The 17,235-nt window shown below is 39.8% G+C and overlaps 1 pseudogene; it reads left to right on the top strand.

The window, feature by feature from the left end:
• Positions 1-1,887: 1,887 nt before the first annotated feature.
• Positions 1,888-15,120, top strand: LOC103010964 (60S ribosomal protein L35a-like; annotated as a pseudogene).
• Positions 15,121-17,235: the final 2,115 nt, after the last annotated feature.

The following is a 17,235-nucleotide window of genomic DNA, read 5'->3' on the forward strand; positions in this document are numbered from 1 at the left end:
GAAAAAAAAGAAAAGAAAGAAAATGGCCAGAGTCACAGACTTCAGCAGTGACAGCACACATTTCTAAGAGTCCAGGGGTCAGATGCACCTCAATGCACACCAGGCCAATGAGAACAGAGAAGATCCAGAGGAGGCCTGGCAGAAAATAAGGCCCTCTGCCCCGACACCTCAAGATAACATAGGGCCCTCCTCCTACATGAGGCAAGATGCCATATCAGAAAGGAGCTAGAGAGAAAAGCTGAAAACCAAGCATTTACCTGAAAGAGAATGACGGACAAAAGAGCTTATTAAGGAGTCAGAGAATTATTTTGCAACTTCAGAATTCTCCTTTCCTACCAACCCCCCCACCCCACACTATATAGAAACCTAAGAGATAAGCCTCACAAAGAAATTATATCAAGTTCAGAAAAGACCAAGTTCCATTTTATTTTCACATCCCAGTTAACCCCATATATTTCTATGCTAGGAGTCCCTCAGAATATTTCAATATTTTAAAACTTGTCTTAAATAATAGGGTTTATGAGAGAAAATGCAATTGATATGGAGGGAGAGAAAGTTCATAAGACAAATGGATGAAGACTGGTTTGGAAATTCCCTGTTTGATTTGAGGATGGCCAATGGGCTTGGTAGGAAATTGAAGGTGAGGGCACGCAGAACACTGGAGAGAGCCCAACCCTGAGCTGGCTGAACACAGTGCAGCATGTCAAGGAGAGGACAAATGATTAGGAGTGAAGAATACAGTGGGACAGCAGGAGGCGTCAGCATTAATTAGGACAAATCTGTAACTGATGGAGATATCGGCATTTTCAAAATGTGCTTCCAATGTTTGATGGATCTACACCTCTACCTTCAAACGACAGTGAGAAAAATGGTGAGGCACTTTTTCCATACACCCACCGCATGCCAAGCTTTAAAATTCAGCATTATTTCAGATTCATATTTTATTGATTCCTGTGGAGTTTGAGGTACATGAATTGCCTAAAAAACAGAATCATGACAGAAAGATCATCCTGATTCTAACTCATTACAGGTACTGTATGGAGTTATTTACAATAAAGAAGGTGCATATTTCCAGTCAGAGCCTGGAATTTTGTTAATGCAATTTTTCACAATACTACACTGGCTTGGACGTAGGGCAGAGTAGAATTACAAAGAGTTTGTCTCTGGAGGGGTACACAGAGATCTGGAAGTGCTCTCCAAGATACCTCCTAAAAATACGCCTAAGCCCCAAAGGTCACACTATTGTCTATATTATTCTTAAATATTGATGTTCTTGAATTTTCTAGTTTAAATCTATGCTGGTCCTTTCCTTGTTGAGGACAAATTCTGAGTACCCCCAATAAAGTAGGGAATAGGTCCCTGGAAAAGTGTTTGCATGAGGAGCTCCCAAAGGGAGAGTGAGTCAGGCAAACACCACTGGACCAGAAACACACTTCAATCACGGCGGAAGACTGAGGATTCTGAGTACATCGGGGGTCACTTGGGTTTGCCCTTCACACCAAGGAGGAAGGAAGTAGAAATAAAAGTTAAAGATCTGTCTTGCTAAAGACTGTTAAATCAGAACTCATTAGAAAGATCTAATTGGAATAACAGTTACACAAAAGAGAGAAAAGCATTCTCCTTGACACAGGACCTGGAATCATTGGAAATCTGGAAAAGACAGAGCATGCGTGGCCCCTCAAAGTCTCCAATGCTTCAGCAGAAGCAGGACACCATGGGCCCCAGCAGAAGTGGCAGGCATGTGCCATCGTCTATCAGGTGGTCATCAGTGCCTGATAGAGGTGGCTGCAGTCAGGGGAACAAGAGCTATCCAACAGAGAGGGCATCAGTGTCCAGCAAAGGCATCAGGACCAGAGGACATCATATGACCACTGTCTGGCCTTGATCATGAACACAACCGAAACATCTCAGGGACTTCCAGATATGATTACTTGGGGGAGAGGAATGAACTTTGCCGCAGACAGATCTCCTGAATTGGCAGACAGACACAAAAGACACACAGCACAGGTTATTACTGTTAACATCACCCCGAATATAAGATTAGGTAAGTGTAGCTGGAGAACACAAATTACACAGATGTCCAAGGTAAGTTTCCACAATCATCCTCAGAGTTCCAGGAATTCATAACCTGGGCCCCAGGACCCCGAAAAAATCCAGAGAAGTATTTAGGGAATAAATACTTTCAAATTTTTAATAAATAAAACCACAAGTTTGCAAAATTCTATATATCTATCTTTATGGATATTTTTTCTGGTGAAAATGTTCATAATTTTTATCTGATTCTCAGAGGGCTATGTGACACTCCCAAATTTAAGAACCTGAAATCTTTCTTGCTGCATCTCATTTCTCAGGATGCAGTGGAGATGGGAAAGGCCTCTTTTCTGTCCACCCTGGGAGCTTTAGAGTTGCTTTCAAAACTCTATGATCAAGGGTATCTTTGATTTTCATTATCTTTGCCCCTGCAATGTCAGAAACTCCCATCCAAGTGATGAGGTCATGCTTTCTCTCCTCCATCCTGCAGACTTGTAGCACACAACTCTGAACTGGGTTGACTCTACTCAAAAGAATCTCAACAGATCCCAGATGACAATGAAAGCAAGTTACAAAATTATAGCCCATTTTCACATCATTTATAAACCTTTCATAAGAATTTTTCCCCCCCACTGAAAATGGTGGAAGTCAGAGTTGAGTGAAGACTATAAAATCAGGCTCTGTGTATTTAGCAACAAGCACTATCTGGGTAGAAAGATAAGATATTGGACCCGCTCTGGTGGGCATTCTTTATGGGCAAGGAGACAAAATGTAATTTTTTAGTTTTATGGTCACAGCAGCTTCAGGTGATAGCAGAGAAGAATCCCATTTTCTTGTTGAGATCTGTAGGTATTTTATATGTGACTTGGAACTAAAAAGGAAAGAAAAAAAGTATAAGGGCATGGCTAAACATCAAATGATTAATAGACATTTTTTTCTTCTCTTTTTAGTGACTGCATTCCAGCACTGTTTAGCTGGGGTATTATAGTGATAAACCCAATCAAAAAAAAAATTTACCAGTATGTAACCTTAGTCCAGCACCACTGACCTTGTAGGTAATTCAGTTTTGTGAGATAATTGCCAGGAGAACAAACTATAAATACAGGCTGTTACTACTGTAAGCAGAATCTACTGCAAAAGCAGTTAGTTCTGAGATAAATTGCCTATGGAGTCTACCAGATCCCCAAGGTCTTTCCATTGTGTTCTCTAGTCAAGATTCTAACATGAGCATTAAATTTAAAATTCTAGTTTCCAGGGACTTCTCTCCTAAGAACTTTAAACAGTGTCTTACAAATATATTTCACTATGCACATTAAAACCTAAAATAGAACTGGTCACTTCAAAAATTATTTCCCTGTGATCTATGTTATTGAGATAATACAGCAAATTTTGGTGACACGTAAGGACATATTTATACCAAAAAGGGGATTTTCAAAGGACATTTCTTCTGACAAATTTGTCTTTTAGTGACAGTAATTACTTATTCTGGAGACACTTAACCACTAATGGTGGGATAATCTCAAGATACAACTGCACATTTTTAGAAATTTAAGCCAAAATTAATCAATCTATCTAATTTCGACTAAAGGGAGAAGAAATATTCTCTGAAGACCACACTTTCTTATGAGGCTATAAGTTTAAGGTGGCAGTATAATTAGAAAGAAATTTATTAAAGGGCTGGAAATTACCCCCAAATTAAAACATTTACAGCCTAAAGCTGTAATTAGGGCAAAGGTAAAGGCACAAGGTTCACAAAGAAATCCTGGCTGCTTCTGACTGCTCCTTGGATGCCATCTTTGCTAATTCATTATCTTGTTTCCATGGTTAATTATGGGGACTCCCCAAGGTGTGATAATTACTCTTTCACTTTTTCCTTTTCCTCTATTTCATTCATTAACCTACATGTTTTGAACAATTCACATAGAGATTGAGCTAACATTGATAGATGCCCCTGAATGCTAAGCCCTGTGCTAGGCACTTTTGGAGTTAACTGCAAACCTATGTGAAACGCCCAATTTCCCTGATTATTCCTTTCCACCAAACAGTTCCATGTGACTTTCTTAGCTCTAAAAGTAGGAAGACAATGGGGGAGTCAAGAGGCAGGGATCTACTGATGAGCTATGTGACCCTGGGCAAGTCACTAGATCTCTCCCAGTCTCAGTAAAATAAAGATGTTGAACTGGATCAGAAGTTGCAAAACTGATCCATTGAGCAAATCTAGTCTTCAGACATATTTGCTTGACCTGCACAATTATTTTTAAATCTGGAAGGTTATATAAAAGTCTGGATTTCTATCTTCTGCTGAAAAAGTAGAAGACCTAAGCCTGATTTCTTTGATGGCAATGATTGGCTGCAGCCAAGCAGCAGCTGCCCCTTTAGAATATTCCCTACAATTTCCAATATTCCCTATTGTGTTACAAGTGTTCCCCTTCACTCATTTACTTTATATGACTTGCCTCTCAATCAGATGGCCAACCTCAACACTAAAATGCGCTGGTTTTACTTCTAAATACTACCCATTGTTTACTTTATTTTAGGCTTTCTCCCCTCCCTTGTCCAGTACCACAAGCATACAACTGAAATCTACCTCAATTTTTTCAGTGTTCAATTCATATATTTTCCTGTGGGCTACTCATCCCTTTCTAACTTCTGTTTGACCATTTTTGTCATATTTAACCCCCAAACTTTAAAATATTTTTATATCCTTCTCTACTTTACTCATAACCAAATGTTATAAACCCCTTCTCAGAAATTACAATTTCCATCCTCTTATACCCAATTCATTACCCTCAAGGCCAATATTCTTACTAAGACTCTTACCAATTCATACATTGAAAATAAGAAGAACCAAATTCCTTGCAGGTCTGTAAAACTTCTAATAACTTCGTGTATCTCCTAAAAAGCAACCATAGATTTCAAGGATTTTTTCAGCAGAGTACAAGCTGCTATCCAAGAGCCATTCCCTCCTCCTTCCTTACTTACAAGACCAGATTTTATGTGGGATGGAAATGCAACCAGTTAAAAGACTACATTTCCCAGACAATGTTACAGCAAGGTATGTCCATGTGACCAAGCTCTGGCCAATGAGATAAACAGAAATCCTTTATGGGAATTCTGGGAAAAATGCTTAAAGGAAACCAACTTCACTGGAAGAAAAGTTTCCCCTTTTGCCTCTTTTCCTTCTTCCCAACTACAAAACACATTTGATGACTAGAGCTTCAGAAGCCATTCTGGACCAAGAGGTAACACTTTTGAGAATGAAAGCCATGACCTCAGATGGTAAGAGAAGAATGATAGGAGCCTGGATCCCTGATGACCACAAAGCACCAGACTAGTGTTTAAAGTGTCACGTTAACATACTAACATACTGATGTTTCATAAACTGTTTTTTGTTTAATATTTTTAAGTCTAATATTTCCTATTAACAACTGAATCTAATTCTAACTAACAAAGGTGGACTATCTTCTCCAGCTGACTCATTTTCCTAGTAATCCCTTACATTTTCTCTGCTTAAATCATGATGACTCTCCTTTTTTCAAAACTGTTCATATTTAAGCTCTTCTATGAAGACTTTCCAAATTAAAAGCATCAAGCCCTTGTCACTCCTCCTTATCTCCAGAAGCCTCTCTGCCCCTCGTATTGCAAGCTTCTTTCCTAGCTACTTTCTTAGCACTGAGCTGAAATGTTTTACACAATGGATCAAGATCAAAAAGCAGAGGGGAGAACCTCAGTAGAAGGGCAGAGAAGGAGAGCTGGAAGCAATCAAGGAAAGAGAGGGCCAAGAATGGAGAAAACTTCAGGTGTTTCTCAATTTGCTGTGGAGCAGTTTGGTTTGGTTTGGTTTGGTTTTGACCCATGAGGCATCTGTATCCCCTCAGCACAGAATGAACCATAAAAAAAAGAAGAGTTTGGGGAAAGCTCCAATTAAAAAGGTACAATTAGGGTTAAAAGAGGTACTGGATACCACAAGGAGAAGAATGGGAACTTTTACCACAGGGCATTGTTAGTATTGCTAAAAGGCTTAAGTTGGCCTTTATTTTGAAACACAGATTGGGCTTCAACATAATACCCAGAACCAACCTCCATTCTCACACAGTCCATGGTCTATAGGAGAAGGTCCCTAGGACTGTTACTGATTTCAAAATGTGTTGTTTGAACCTCGCTTCTCAGGTCATCTTTAATTTCTCAGAAAACCACAAGATGCATGGTAGTGAGAACCATGGGCTGTTTTGCCTCTAACTACTCCTTTTCTTTCCCTGCCATTCTGATCCCATTAAAGTAAAATCTATTACAGAAATCTCTTTCATCATCTCTTCCCTTTATGAGCAGTTATCTTGTTACTTGCCAGCCAAGTAGAATGTCAGAAAGGTCACGATCAAAGAAAGTAAAATGATATAACAATATCCACGATAGAGAAAGAAAAACTAATGAGCCACTGACCTTAATATATTTGTGTACCCAGTGGTCAGTTATGTGAAATTCCTTGAAGCCTCTCCACTTCGAGTTATTGAAGAGGTAATTTATTTATTGAGTCATTAAGCTTTCCTAAAATACTCAAGGGGAAAAACACAGTTATTATATCTTGGAATTTCATCCAGACTATAAAAGAGCATCGGAATTGAATATGAAATATCAAGATGTCCCAACAGGGTGTAAACCCAGCATAGAAAGTATGAAGGTGGGTGAAGATGATAAAAAACCCAGACCACAGGTGATATCAAGAAGCCTGTCAGCAAGTAGCCAAGCCCAAGCATTAGATTGAAATGCTCAGTTACTTTTTTTTTTAAATTCAAGATACCGAAAATCCAAGACAAACTTGTTAAAGCAAAGTAGAGAATAAACTGACTCAGAGTTGGGTTAAGACACAGATTCTTGAGATACCTATATATAATGGAATCACGTTGCTACACACCAGAAACTAACACAACATTGTAAACCAACTATACTTCAATTAAAAAAAATAATAAAGACATGGATTCTTGGAAGGATTCAAATGACGTCACAAGATGGTCTGCTTCTGTCACCTCTACTTAGCTCTCCTCTCCTCTGTGTATTAGCTTCATTGTTTAACACAATCACCATCAATGGCCCAAAAATGATTGCTAAAGCGCCATACCATACAGTTCCTTAGACCTTAGCTTGCAAAAACTAAAGCCTGTGTTTATTGATAGAGTCTACAAAACAGCTCTCGTTCTCACTCTGATGGAACCTGCTTGAGTCACATGCCGAACCTTGAACCCATGTCACAGGCTAGTGAAATATGAATGACTTAAAACTGGGTCATGTATTCCATCTCTGCAACTGGGGAAGGCATGGCCCCTGAAGAAATTTGGGATGTGGTTACCAAAGAAGGCATAATGGATAAACGATAGCCATAAATAAACACCCACTACACAAGTATATTGGACCCTGATTCTGGAAGCATACGTATATAATAAACAAAGATAGGGGTACCAAGAAAAGCAGGAAAGAAAAATCATTTTATCAAAATTGTTAACAAGTTGGAATCCTAGTTATCACAATAGGCGTACAGGTCAGTAGCAGAGTAACAGCAAGAAGAAATCTGGGTAAAACTCTGTAATTCTCACATGCTACGGTCAAGATTTGTCTTAGATTCTGGTCAAGAGTATGGTTGTGTCACATCATCTATGGCAAGAGAAGCACCTCAGAGGCAGGGCCTGACATTCTTCTGCTGAAGAATGAAGCGGACTTGAGCTGGGTCCAGAGGAAGAAAGATTAGCTTCATCTAGTTTACTTAAACCTGTGGTCTTTTCATTTCCTTGGCTATGATGAGGATGAGAAGAAAGTGCCCAGCTGCTCAGTTGTCATGACCCATGCAACAGCCCTTCTGAAGAAATCAATGGTTGCATCTAAGGCCTTGAAATTGTCAAAACTATGCAAACTTGGCCCAAACCGCAAAATAGTGACTAAAGAAATTAGGCCAAGTGGTTAGGAGAGCAACTGAATGCCTCAGTTTGGATTCTGAACTTGTTTCTTACCTCAACCGCTATCAAAATATGCAATTCAAAAGCTTCAGAGAAAAGGGCACTCAGTGAAAGGCCTTCTGTGTCAGCTGGGGGCTGCCTAAGAGCTGATGACAGCCTGACACCTCTCCTGGAGAGCATCATGACAGGTCTGGACACTTGAACTCATCAGCTGCCAGAGGCGAGGTTCCGAGCAGCTATTGCCAGGCGTGGACAAAATGGAGATTCATGTGAGCAGGCAGCTTGCAAAACCCCAAGAGCAGCAGCGGAACGGGCAAAGAAAGGGGGGTGCTGTGTACTGATCCTGATTGCCACACAAAGCTCAAGTCTAGCATAAGCAAGTGCATGCCTACTTCCAGTGCAACTTGAAAGAGAACTTGTTTTCCAGGGCTCTTCCTAACTGTACTTCTGTCCTCGCTGGACCAGACTCTCCCATTCTCCCTCCATCAAGCCAGGTCCTCATTCCTACGGGTCACTGCTGACTGCACTTCTCCTGCAGTTCTACATGGAAGGTCTGAATTCCATTCTAACAAGCGAAATTTTTAATTTAATATTCCCATTCTATCTAGATTTGGTTATGTATCCCTAGATTGGTTTGAAAAATAGAGTAGTCTTATTCTAAACCTGAACATATGCCATGGTAGAATGCTCCAGTATTCCTTGTCCAAATATTCACTTCCTGTCAAGCTTAACGTTGGATTCTATTCCCAAAATTCCTTTTCCAATTCAAATCATTTAGTATGTACATTGATTAAAACATTAAAGTCTGTATTGACATTTAATTTGAATCTGTGTGTTACGCCACCAAATAGGTAACATACCCATTCAAGACAGAAAGAAAAAATTAAATAATTTTTGCACCTGCATAACAACTGGAGAGGTGCCAGAAGCTTTCCTCACTCCTCACCTGAGACTATATATATGACTACTGTCTGCATTTTCTTCCTTATTCTGAGCTCTAGAATTAGTCCCCTTTTCTGACAAGATAACCATCATGAGCTACTCAGGTCAGTACTGAGGGACAAGCGTCAAATCACACTTGCTGTCAGCCTCACCCCAACCCCATTCAAGACAGCAGTTTTCTAAGAACCATAAACAGGCTTGACCCCAGATCCCCGGAAGGTTCCTGCCTGCTGAGTCCCAGGTTGATGATAAGCCCTATGCCTTGATTCCGCTAAACTAGAAGTCTTGCCGGTCACTTTCTTCCGCTCCCAAGGACTTGGTTTTCCTACCTGCAACCAGGTCGACTTGATGCTTTCCAAATGCTTCCCTCTGGACATTTCATTATTTTGTTTCCACCTGCCTGTCAACATATTCTTTTTACCTCCTTTAGACCAGCCCGAGGCCTCTAACTTGCTAAGAAATCATTTGTTCCCATTTGCCAATTTCTACATGTTATGGGACATTATGTTCCATCCACTTGGCTAGACCTTTCCTGCTACCCTGAATCTTGGCCAGGGCCTGCCCTCCTTATGGCCATGAATTCTGCCTGCCCTGGCCACTTCAGTACATACAGTTCTGGCTTGTATATAGCATGTACTCAATAATGATATTTGTTTTGTTTTTATATCTTCAAACAATTGAAAATGGGAAAATGGTCATCTTACTGTAAGCCTGGATCTGTACAGTAATTCTAAATAGCTGAAGGCAAGTATTATTTTCCTTTTTAGACCATAACAGAATATATTAGTTTATTTCTTGTCCAAACACTAATTTCCCCAGCATACAGATCAGCATTCTCAAGCTTTGCCACTGAAAAAGCCCTTGCTTCAGAGAAGAATAAATTCATACTTCATGGGTCAGTTTTGCTTTCCCATAAGCTGTAATGTCTTTGAACTCTAATGTTTTATTTAATTTATTTATTTAGGCCATACCACGCAGCTTGCAGGATCTTAGTTCCTCAACCAGGGATTGAACCCTGGCCCCGGCAGTGAAAGCACCAAGTCCTAACCACTGGACTGCCAGGGAATTCCTGAACTCTAATGTTTTAGCTCAAAAATAAATACAAATTTAGCTTCTGCCTCATTATAAATAATATATATATATTGCATATAATACATTTCATATATACTCATATTCTACTTTCATATACATCCATATTTGCCAGAATGTACTCACAGCCTAGTCTGATAATGCATGACCAAGATTAATATTCTTTTCAGAAGAAAATGTTAAGATCTGTTGGACTGAGTATAAATATGATTGAGAAAGTCCACCTCCTTTAGCCTCCTTAAAAAATCTACATTATTTTCTCTTTCTCCATGTCCCCTATGAAATAGGACAACTATGCTTCCCTAAGAATGTTGTGACGTTAAAAAGCTTCAATTTTTCCTGGGAATTCCCTGGTGGTCCAATGGTTAGGACTCTTCGCTTCCACTGCAGTGGGCACGGGTTTGATCCCTGGTCGGGGAACTAAGATCCCGCATACCACTGGGTGTGGCCAAAAAAATAAAATAAAAAGCTTCTATTTTTCCTTGCAAAAGTGAAATAGCAATTCCCAGTTACCTCATATAAGATGAAATACGTGAGATGATTTTTATTTCTAAATTTACTGAAAATACATTAAATCCATACACTAACTTTGCCTATACATTCATATCTGTAATTAGCAATATCAATACACACTTTTTTCTACTTTTTTTAATTTTTACTATCTCATCACCTTTCAGAGGAAAAAAAAATTTAAGCATAACATACCTTGAAATAAAAGTTAACATTATTGGCTTAGATTAAGACACTTTTTGGTGCCCACTAATAAAGAAAATTGTATATCAAGAGTGAGGAAAGCTTCTGGCACCTCTCCAGTTGTTACGCAGGTGCAAAAATTATTTAATTTTTTCTTTCTGTCTTGAATGGATATGTTACCTATTTGGTGGCATAACACACAGATTCAAATTAAATGTTAATTGCATATTAAGATCTTCAAATAGATAACATAGTCCAAAAATGTTACTTTAATGAGTCTGATGGACCTTTACACAGAAGACTTAAAACAAGACAAATGCCAATTGGCCTGGGAGCACAGTCCTTTAAAAATGAAAAAGCAGGTTTTACCATCCAGTAAAGTTTCACAAAACAACAGCATTTGTTACAATGTGGTAGAGTGGGAAGAAAGAAGGATAGGGACAGAATGATAGATTTCACAATTCCGGAGATCACAGTCTGGAGGAGTCCTCAGGTCCTTTTTGGCCTCACCATGTCCTCAAGTATTAGACACAACTCCCTTTGCAGGAAACAGGAGAAGAGAGGAATAAAGGCTTCTTTGAAAAGCAGTGATAAAGGGGTCCCTTGAGGATTTCTGAGCTCTTGAAACAATCTTCATGGCAACAGCTTGACTCTGCTTCCTGCTACAGTGAAGGTTGCTGGAATATGAATTAGGGGTGAAGCACTGGGGCTATTTGCAAGTTCATGTTAAAATTTGATTTTCCAAACTCAGGAATACAGTTGATTCAGAATTAAATCAAAATAGTGCTTTAAAGGTGCCCTGCAAAGGACCTCAGTGCATTAAATAAGTACCAACTAGCTTTGCTCTTACAAGTGGTCTCATGGGAGAAAACTTAGAGAAGATTCCATGATTCTCATATTAAAGACACAGAAATGTCTGCAGAAATATGATATCTCACCAATGGTCATAACATCCCACAAATGTCATCAAAAGTTATGTATGGAAATTGCTTATCAGGTCAGTATACAGTCATCCATATTATACCACTTAACATTTATTTTTAAATTTTAATAAATCTAGTTAATGCCTTCTTTACTATTATAACATTTCTTTCCCATCCCAAATCATTACATGTTTTTCTTCCATAAAAGTACATACTAATAATGAGTGATGTTGAGCAGCATTGATGTATATACACTACCAAATGTAAAATAGTTAGCTAGTGGGAAGCAGCAGCGTAGCACAGGGAGATCGGCTCGGTGCTCTGCGATGACCTAGAGGGGTGGGATAGGGAGGGTGGGAGGGAGGCTCAAGAGGGAGGGGATATGGGGATCTATGTATGCATATGGCTGATTCACTTTGGTGTACAACAGAAACTAACACAGTATTGTGAAGAAATTATACTCCAATAAAGATCTATTAAAAAAAAAAAGTCCATACTCTAAAAGCTAATAAGCAAACCAACAAGCCTGAAAAACATACAAGGTGGGGGGATGTATAAAACAGAGTGTATAAAATAGGCATCTTGTATAAAATAGGTAATGTAGAGATTTACTACCTGTATCTGTCTTAGGGCACTTTTGACGTATGGCTCCGTGTTCTCTCATTTCCTAAATTCTCAGTTTCCATCGATTATAACATTACCTTAACAACACCTTTTGGGGGTCAAATACTACATAGTAATCCCTTTATTCTTCAGTATGAAAATGAGTTTGATTTTCTTATTTAGCAAGTTTAAGATTGATGGTATACGTTCAAGTATTAAATCTGCACTTCCCACTTATTTTAATTTGTTGGGTTATTGAAATTCCTTATTGAATTAGTAACTAAAAGTTAACTAGCTTCTCTTGCATGTCACCTGGAAGCTGGTGATAGGAGCATATATACACTGATAGTCCTTCATGACATGAATTGTTCCTATAAGCATCTTCTAGCTCGGAAAAAAAAAAAAAGGAAGCTTTATCCCAAAGAGTGGTAATTCCCACTACATAAATTTACCACCTGAAATTTGACAATCATCAGCGTCCATGTTCTCATTCAATGCTGCACTGAGATATGATATATTCAAAGCACGACACATGGTGCTACCAATACCCATAACATAGCTGAGCGACCATGAGATGAACTGACACCTTCTGTGCACAGGCAAGTTCCTACATGCACATGAAACACATCCTAAGTTTCAGTCCTCTTATTGTTAGTTACCTGGTTTCTTTTTCAATTAATCAAATAAAATGTCTCATTTTCAGAAACTAGACCTAAAGGGAACTCATCGAGGCTACATGCAAAGTGACAGTGCTTTGTTAATAGACTGTTACCCATAGATACCCTCTATAGAAGACCTCTTTTTGGGGAGGTGTGGTAACAGAATTTCTAAGATGGCCTCTTAAAAATGCCTCACCCTAGTCCCCAGAAACTGTGACTCTAAGATATCACACACATGAATATGTTTTGTTACATGACAAAAAGGACTTTGCAGGTGGAATTTTAAGGCTTCTAGCCTGTTCACCTTAACATGGGGAGATTACCCTGGACTGTCTGAGTAACCCAATGTAACACATGCATCCTTAAAAGCAGAGAACATGTTCTGGCTGGTGGTAGAAGAGAAAGGCAAAGGGGAAGTGTGATAGATTTGAAGCAAGAGGATCCAATTGGACCACTGCCGGCTTAAAGATGGAGAGGGCCACATGGGAAGGAACCCAGGGGGCCCCCCTGGAACAGAGAGCGGACCTTGACTGACAGCCAGTAAGGAAATGAGCATCTCAGTCCTACAACTGCAAAAACCTGTTTCCGCCAACAATCAGAATGAGCTTGGAAATGGATTCTTCCCCAGAGCTTCCAGGGAAGAGCCCAGCCTGTTTGGCACCTTGATTTTGGCCTTGTGAGAACGGGAACAGAGAACCCAGTAGAACCCACAAAGACTTCTGATCTACAGAACTGTGGAAGTGGCTGTAAACGAGTAAATTTGTGGTAAACTGTTGTGGCAGCAGTAGGAAACTAGTACACGCAGACTGCATATGGAGACAACCTAGAAGAAATGGACAAACTCTTAGAAAGGTGCAATCTCCCAAGACTGAACCAGGAAGAAAGAGGAAATATGAACAGATGAATTATCAGTAATGAAACTGAATCAGTAATTTTAAAACTCCCAAAAAACAAAAGTCCAGGACCAGATGGCTTCACAGGAAAATTCTATCAAACACCTAGAGAAGAGTTAACACCCATGCTTCAGAAACTATTCTAAAAAGTTGCAGAGGAAGGAACACTCCCAAATTCATTCTATGAGGCCACCATCACCCTGATACCAAAACCAGACAAAAATAGCACAAAAAAAGAAAATGACAGACCAGTATCACTAATGATCATAGACACAAAAATCCTCAACAAAATACTAGCAAACCAATCCAACAACACATTAAAAGGATCATACACCATGATCAAGTGGAATTTATCCCTGTGATGCGATGATTTTTTCAATATCTACAAATCAATCAGTGTGATACACCACATAAACAAATTGAAGAATAAAAAACCATACAATCATCTCAATAGATGCAGAAAAAGCTTTTGATAACTTTCAACATCCATTCATGATAAAAACTCTCCAGAAAGTGGACATAGAGGGAACCTACCTCAACATAATAAAGGCTATATATGACAAACCCACAGCTAACATCATACTCAATGGTGAAAAGCTAAAATCATTTCTTCCAAGATCAAGAGGATGGAGAGTCTTGCCTAGCCACTTTGAAGAGGCAGAGCAGCCTAGGTGACCATGGGGGTGACTGGTGTCCCACCTAGCTCAACTGCCCCACCAGAGGCAGAGCTAACGATATAACCACTCGAGCTGTGCATGCAGGCCTTCAGGGTTTAGCTATCTGTACATATGATTAAGATTTTGTAGCGTTTCACTTTTTCAGAAAGAAGTTTCTGAAGACTTGTTCTTCTAAGTCTGAATCTTTAAGTGGATATTACTGTTAAAAAATAATTGTTCATGGTTCAGAGCTTAAGAGGTCAAAAATCCTGAAGATCACACCAAAAAGGCTCTCTCGGCCGTCTTGGAGCCCGTGCAGGCCTACTGGGCACAAGACTTCTAAACCGACAAATACGTCTGGAAGGCTGTGGTCCGAGGCTATTTTTGCTGGCTGTAAGTGCGGTCCCCGGAACCTGAGGGAACACACAGCTCTTCTTAAAATTGAAGGTGTTTATGCTTGAGATGAAACTGAATTCTATGCAGGCCAGAGGTGTGCGTATGTGCACAAAGCAAAGAACAACACAGTGACTCCTGGTGGAAAATCGAACAAAACCAGAGTAATCTGGGGAAATGTAACTTGCATTCATGCAAACAGTGGCATGGTTCGTGCCAAATTCCGAAGCAACCTTCCTGCTAAGGCCATTGGACACAGAACCCAAGTGATGCTGTACCCTTCAAGGACTTAAACTAACTGAAAAGTCAATAAATAAAAGTATGGATTTGTTCTCTTGTTAAAAAAAGAAAAAAGAAAGATCCACCAAAATGGTTTCATTTAAGGTGATGCTTCTGGTGAACTCAGCCTACATAAAATTGAACATATCATGTGCCATGCCAGGTGTTTTCCTACTTTCTCAATGATTTCTATCAATTTAGTTTACTAGTATCTCCTTCTTTCACCCAATCTCACACCAAAGAACAATATTCCCTGTACCAGAAGGACAGACATTTGTCCTTATTCATCTAGCATAGATTAAATGACACCTGTTAGGTGCCAAGACATTTTATTAGGAACTGAAGATGATCAAAGATGACAAGACAGAATCCCCCCTTTTTAAGGAGATTCAAGATGAAGTACAGAGGACCCAAAACAAGAAAACATTCACTTACTGAGCTGTCACAGATCTTGAGAAGAAACCTAGAAATTGGAACGTGGAAGACAAACAGCTTGCTGAGGTTCACAGTGTCACAGCACATAGAGAGAATGGAAAACTCTGCCAGAGCCTTCATTAGAGATGCTGTGTATTTAATTTTTTTGGTTCACCTTTAAAGCAGACCTCTAGATGTAGAAATGGTAGAGAAGTGTGATGAATAAGCTTAATAAGTGAAAAACACAGGTGAGAAAAATACCAAGTGTTATAACTTCATCTGTACACATCTTAGTCTAATCAAGAGGAAAAATCAATCGGAATTGATTGGATTGGATCTGTGACATTGGATCTGTGTTTTCTTGATACTGTTAGTTCTATAGCTAACCCAGCATCCTAGGAGCTGGGGTTTGCTTTCTTACTTGTGTTATTAATTTATTAGTGTAAATTTACACCTGTCAACACAGATTTACAGCTACCCACCACAAATATGATAGGCTTCAAGGACACACAATTAAGAACTTGAAACACTTAAATTGCTTTAACACTCGTTCATATAATTCAGTTTCACTTATATGGGAATATAAATAGCCAGAGTCCTGCTAGAAAACTTAGTTTGGTAATCGTTCTGATTTTTCCTCCTGGCTTTTCTGAAAAAGTTATTTTTCATTCTAAAGTTATTTTCATCTACGATTCACTGCTTCTAAATACCAGCTAATGATGATGGTAATTTTGCCCACATGGGGACACTGCAGAAAGGAGGGCTAAGTTTCACTCCCTGTCTTGGGGAAGTTCAAATGCTAAAGGACTGTCATGCTTTGCGGTCATCTCCACTCTGATTCATTATTTTACAGCAAATGCAGCTCCTAGCACTGCAGGCGTAAGAAATAGGGAGTCCACGTGTTTGGGATTGTGCTGTAAAGGCCAACAGAGTATGAGATGACCCCTGCCCGCAAGAAGCATTCCAGGCAGTCCACAGAAGAAAGCTAGACCGCCTGTGTCTCCAAGACTATCCTCCTACCTCCTGGCACCTCACTAATCCAGGTCCTCGCCACCTCCTGCCAGGAAAACTGCAATAGTCTCCTGACTGCCCTCCTGTCTACTATTTAAGTACCTTTCAAACAATTCCCCTACCACATACATACACAAAACAAAGTTCTGTGTTGGATTAAACTGTACCCCTGCGTAAAATCTTTCAGTGGCATAAGAAACAATGAATAAAATTCAAACTCGGTAAGTATTCAAGAAACTCACGTCCTGGCCCCCGCCCTCCTCTCCCTCTAGCCTCTTGTCCGGATGTCCCCCTTGCCCTGCCCTCTCAATGTGTGATCCAATCATACTGAGCTGTTTACCACTCTGCAGCACACACGCCTGGTTGTGGTTCCTGGCCCAGGGCCTCCTTGTTGCCCGGGATGTTTTATCCTTTGAGCCTCTCCTCAGTTCCCCTTCCCCTGAACCAAGTCGTCCTGGTTCCTGACAAATACCTGCTCATCTGAAGAACTAAAGTATCATCTCTCTACAAAATCTTTTTCTGCTCCCACCCACCCTTACCCCAACGTCCACAGGTAGAAGAAAGAGACCACTCCATCCTTTGTGTCTCCCTCAGTATCCTCTGTAGACTTCCATCGGACTCCCTATAATGGGTTAGGAAATACCTTTCACTTCGTGTCTGTAACTCTGTGCCAAACTGCTACGAGGTGGAGGACACGTCTTCTT

The sequence above is a fragment of the Balaenoptera acutorostrata genome, chromosome 2, assembly GCF_949987535.1.
Source record: "Balaenoptera acutorostrata chromosome 2, mBalAcu1.1, whole genome shotgun sequence".
NCBI lineage: Eukaryota > Metazoa > Chordata > Mammalia > Artiodactyla > Balaenopteridae > Balaenoptera > Balaenoptera acutorostrata.